Genomic DNA, 6,000 nt, shown 5'->3' on the forward strand with positions numbered 1-6,000 from the left:
GCGTCGTGACTGTGAATAAAACGATGGAAACTTCCAGCAGAGAAAGAGGCGACTCTGAAGCAGGCAGCTGAGGACAAATGTTTCTCCTTTGCCAGTGAAAGGCACTGCTTCACAAATTGGAAACTTCGAAGTGAAGCAATGTTGGTGATTATCTTCGGTGCTTGTTCACCTTTTTGATTCTGATTCCGTGAAAGTCCATGGAATTACATATCGACATTCTGCCAACACTTGGCTTATCTCTTGGGCCAGTGGTGTAATGGATAATGCGTCTGACTTCGGATCAGAAGATTGTAGGTTCGAGTCCTACCTGGCTCGTGGGGAATGTTTTGCTTTAACCGTGGTCTACGTTGACGCTCTCGGGACGTCGCCTCTGTGCTTCCGCATGTAAAGCTTGCATTTGTCCTTTTGCCCATTTCAAATTCCAGCTCTCCACAATGGACACCTTCGACATTTTGGGGGTATCTTCTGGTGTGTCTCCCTCTGTGGGTGAAAATGTGCATGAGTTCCTCAAAAGAGTTACATTTCGTTCTGGAAGTGTCATACTTCTGCCCCATTGTTGTGCCATGTAAGAACTTAGGATAACCTCATTGACATTTGACCTCAAAACATTAGAACACACGAGACTTTGGGCCAAAGTTCGAAACTGCGACTAGAATAGATGGCTCTCCAATTAGTCGCAATGCACACGGGCGGAATGGCCTTTTCCCACTTTGGAAATCTTTGAAGACAAGTTGAAAAAAATCTTCAACGAAAATGTTCAGAAAGGGTGTTTTATTTACACCAAATACGATAGTATCTATCGCATTGTCTTGTTATTTACTTGTGAGGATTCGGTATTCTCAGCACCGTGGCCCGGATCGTATTCCCGCTCATGGAATGGCTGTATTGTTCAGCAAACATATCGGTGTACCAGTACTTCTGCCGATTTTCCGATGCTGGCAGGTCATTGGTTTTGTCCAAAACATTATGAACGTTAACATAAAATAAATAGCTGCAGGTGCTGGAAATCTGAGCCAAAAACGAAAATTGTTTGTGCAACGGAGCATGACTGGCAACAGAAACGTCGACTTTCCTGCTCCTCGGATGCTGCCTGACCTACAGTGCTTTTCCAGCATCACTCTGATCTAAAGTCAGGTTTCCAGCATCTACAGCCCTCACTTTTGCCTAGTTTCTTCAGTGTCTCTGGTTCCCAATTCAAGAACTCCATCTCTAGCGGTTTCATGTTTGTACCTCCGTGCTGAGGAGTTGAAGAGTGAAGAAAAGTAACTCACCCCCTCCATCTCTGGGGTAATTAGGGACTGAAAATGAATTGTGTCACATTGAAATATATCTAGATGCGAATTAATCTCTGTCTTTTATTGGGAACCATCTCTTTCATTTTAACCATCAGGAAAGACCATTTCGTTCGCCAGAAAAAGAAATGATATGTCACTAACTTTTGTTTGTTTCAGGTCCAAGAATACTCAGACCAATAGCTCCCTTGCTTACCTCTGCTGGTCATGTTCGCAAAGAGATATGGCAAATTGCCAATGTGATTTTTCTTTCAATAAATAATTTTGACTCAATTTGGCTGCAAATATCTTTTCCTACCTTTGTGCTTTTCTTCTTTTACATTGGTGTCTCTCACCTTACAAATAACAGCAAAGGTATGAAAGGAGATGGAAGGATTTAGCTCAAGTCAACGGCAGCTTTCAATGAGATCACGGCTGATTTGGTCAATGGTCAAGCACGAACGGTGGTCTGTACTCATGGCCGGGTGGTTAAGGCGATGAAGCAGCCATCTATTGCGGTTTCCCCAAGTAGATTCGAATCCTGCTACCGACGTTATGAATGCTTTCCTGCTGGTGCAATTTTGCGCTCAAAGTTCAGAAAACCTATATTGCAAACCAGGTCTGTAATTTGATTAGACTTGGGAAACTCGAGTTCTTCATCAGAAATGTTCCATATTTAAAACATTATCTCTGTTTCTCTTTCCAGATACACTGCTCGACACATCGGGTTTCTGCAGTTGTTATTGGACGTCCTGAGCAGAAGTGCTGCTTTTCATTAGATTCCTTTCATCCCTGTCTCTGACTCTGGTGAGTGGCAACACTTCCTCCTGCTCGTCAAAGTGCTCATTCCCCACCGCCCCCTCTCCCATCATTACAAACAACCGCAGGAAATTGCCACTTAACCATCTTTGTTCCAAAATGAAACTCACCTGCCTCGGGAATCTCTCCACCAAACGAGACTTCTCATCCCTGGACATGGTGCAAGCCAGTGGATTGTGAAGAGATACTGTGAAAATATTGTCAGTTGACAGTTGGAAAAATGTTTGGGAAGCAAACCATATAATTTAAGCTCCAGCTTTGTAAATCTTGAGAAACTGTTTGGCAAATGGAATCAGAGGAGAATGAAAAAGTGTGAACTGTCGGACCGAGTAGAGGACGGGACATTGACTGTGATGTTCTCGGGATAGGAACTGATCTGAGACATTGAAAGAATTCTCGCCTGACTACTGCTGCTTTTCCCTGAACCGTCATTCCACTGAACAGTATTCAAAACGGTGTATTTGTTTTTGACGGGAATGGCCACAGGGGATTCCTGCACTCCCTGCCTACTCCATTCGCCATTCCAGGTCGTCGCCCACCTCATTTATGTCTTGAAAACAGCAGGAAGCAAGGACTTCCTGTTGGATTAATGTTTCTTAATTGAAATGCAACAGGACTGACAGGTAAACCTGATGAACTCATGGCATGGATCTTAACGTGGGACTGGGATATTTCAGTCATGATTTTTGCGGTTCTCGGGTGTGACCACAACAAGAAAGCTCTTAATTATGAAGTTCTCAGCATCTCGGATGATCCTGAATGCATTCAGCTCCAGCTCCCGAACACGGTCTCCCAGGAGTTGCAGCTGGGTTCACTTTCCACACGTGTAGACTTCAGGGACAGTGGAAATTTACCTGAGGTCCCACATTCCGTAGGAGGAACGTGCAACTGTCCTAATTGCTATCACCACTGCTGCAAAACTAAAGTTGAAAGGACTTTACTTGAGCTTACCTGTAGTTTTTGCTGAGCTTCCGATTTCCAAAGCCTCTTGAGCCAAACATTACTACTTACTCTGCTACCAATAGCATGTGTCTCTCTCTACCCCTTCACATTTAGTTTTGGTTAGAGAAGGAGGGAGACACTGCAGTGATGTAGCACTTCGTCATTCGGCACTCCTTAACACCTGGCCACTGACTACCTGCTCTCCAGCCAAGGTCACTGCTTGGCCCTGGACGGTGTCTTACTGAGGTCTTCCTTTTGGTAGTGCTGACTGCGCTGATGCTAATCTTCATCCCGACAGCCATTCGCATTGTCACAGTTCCTTGGTACTTTTTGTCTAATAGTACTGCATTTTTGAATTCCATGAATCTGTCGACTGCATTCCAAACTGTGTCTCACTCCAAAGCGAGAGAGGTTGATGTTCCAGTGAATACAAGGCTATTGTAAAAATGATACAATTCTACATAGAAACAATAGTATGTCGCTGCACTCACTGAATCTGTTTTTCCACTCAATTAGGTGAGATCTATTTTGGAATTCCCCCATTCCACTTATCTGCATTTTCCCCATAAACCTTGTATAAAACTCAGTCTGCCTCTACCCTGAATATATTTCATGAGCCAGCCTCAACAGCCCACAGAATTTTCTGCATTTTTCCCCTCTCACTGATGTTAGACATGGTGGTATTTAACTCCATACGGTATTCTTAGCACTCTCAAGGTTGTACCAATATTAGGTATTATCCTGTCCTATCACACCTTCTCTCTGGCCAGAGGCAAAACAAAAATGAAAGGTTAAGAGACTGTAATCTCCTCACTCATCATTCGCGTCAGCCTAAGGTACAGCTCATCCAGATCTGTGAATGTGCCCACTCTCTATCCCGCTTAAACTTACAATTCTTCGTCAGCTTCTGTATCGATTCACTCAAGGATCACACGGTCTCTGAATTCAGGAACTCTTTCTTCAATCTAAAGACCGAAAGAAAGTCCGTGTTTAACATATTCTCTGGCTCCGTGTATTAGGGCCCCTTGGTTCCTAACACTCCCCTGTTTCTCCCACGTTATCCTCTTCACCTTAATAAACCGAAAGAATGTCTTTAAATTCTTGCTAATCTTACCCTCTAATGTTTTAATTCCCCGCCTCCACTTCTGCTCTTCTACTGACTTTTTAATTTACTCTCCACTTTCTATATTCTTTTCGGACCTGCATTGACCTGCTCACTTTGTAACAGCTTTAGGCTTCTCTATCCATTTTAATTCCGTTCGAAATTTGCGTCGACATCTCCAGGTTCTCTTGGCTTGTTTTCCTAAATTTTATCTGGGGTGTAACATGCTGGTCCAACACTGTCGTCAATTCCATTTTGACCAAGTGATCCCCCAACCCCCCCGCCCCACGCTGTTCTGCTACAGTTTCACCCAGAAGCAACTGCACTTTGGTCAGATCCTGTCATATTTTTTCATAAAATCGGTCTCCCAAATCTAAAAAGCTCTTATTTTTCAAACATTTTCGTGTCTTTTCCTTAGCAAACTCAAAACATACGAGTCATGGCCACTGGTCCTTTCATGCTCTCCCAATTGATATAAGAAGCTCTGTGGAATAATTTTCATGGCATCCGTCCTCTCTAAAAATTTATCACTGCCCGAATGAATGTTTGGAATCAAAATGCCTGAATATAATGATCCTATTGTTAATGATCCTATTGACAAACCTCAGGAAATTGGTTTTATATCAGTTCCTGTACTTTATTTTATCTGGGACTCTACAATATATCCCCAGCGGTGTTTCTGTCATGGTTATGATCCTGAGTCTAACCACCAAGCCTCAATATAAGATCCTTCTTACTGCAGTAACTGACTCCATAAATAATAATGCAAAAACACTTCCGATTTTACCACCTCTCCTGTCGTGCCTATAGATCTTGTGCCACTGGATATTGAGGTGTCAGCCCTGAGCTCCCTCAAACACATCCCTGTGATGGCAAAAATGTCACACTTCCCCATTTCACCTTGTTCCCTTATCATATCTGTTTGTCGGACAATATTCCCAGCATTGAGGTAAAGGACATCCAGCCTGTAATATAAAACCCGGAATACTCTATAATACGGAGTTCTTCAGTCATTCATTGTTTGTTCTCAAGGTGCCCCATTCACGAACAAAACTGTTAATCTGGGAATGAATGAATATTTGTTGAATTGTAATTTCTCTTTTAATAAATATATTCATCAAATGCAACATTCCAGAACTAACCAGTCAGCTCCACATGCAATGAGTGTCTGCTGATTAATTCCCTGTCCAGTGTGCAGATGGGACAGCTCTAATTAATGGAGAAAGTGAGATCTGCAGGTACGTGGGATCAGAATCGAAACGTGTGGCTCTGGTAAAGCACAACCAGTTGGGCAGCATCTGGGGAACAGGAGAGTCAAAGATTTGGGCATCAGCCCATCATCAGGAAGGCATTGATGCCTTCCCATGTTTTTCATTTCATGATTGACAGGATATTGGGAATCATACGTGTTCCAGAAGGCAGCACTGTATATAGTCCGGATATGGAAAGCAGTCAATCATTTGTTTGGAGAGGGCGTAGATATTTTGAGGTGAAGTACTGATTGATTCAAGTACAAAAACAAGAATTGATAAAGCCCTTGGGCCCGACGGACAAAACCCGAGTTTACTACAGGAAGACAGGGAAGAGATTCCTGCGCCTTTAGCGATGATCTTTACATCCTCACTGTCAACTAGAGTAGTGCTATATGATTGGAGGGCGGTAAATGTTACTCCATGTTCAAGGAAAGTACTAGGGATTATCCTAAGATATACAGACCAGTCAGACTTAAACCCGTATTGGGCAAAGTATTGGAGAGGTTTCTGAGAGACTTAATTTATGATTACTTGAAAAATCATAGTTTGATTAGAAATAGTCAGCATGGCTTTGAGAGGAGCAGATCATGCCTCACAAAACTTATTAAAATCT

General features: G+C 42.9%; 1 non-coding gene across 1 annotated transcript; it reads left to right on the forward strand.

The window, feature by feature from the left end:
- Nucleotides 1–242: 242 nt before the first annotated feature.
- On the forward strand, nt 243–315 carry trnar-ucg (transfer RNA arginine (anticodon UCG)). Its single transcript has one exon. It is a non-coding gene; the product is annotated as a tRNA-Arg (tRNA).
- Nucleotides 316–6,000: the final 5,685 nt, after the last annotated feature.

This window comes from Chiloscyllium plagiosum, unplaced genomic scaffold (genome assembly GCF_037043375.1).
Source record: "Chiloscyllium plagiosum isolate Xiang-an unplaced genomic scaffold, Cpla_swu_hap1 HiC_scaffold_44, whole genome shotgun sequence".
Classification (NCBI taxonomy): Eukaryota; Metazoa; Chordata; class Chondrichthyes; order Orectolobiformes; family Hemiscylliidae; genus Chiloscyllium; species Chiloscyllium plagiosum.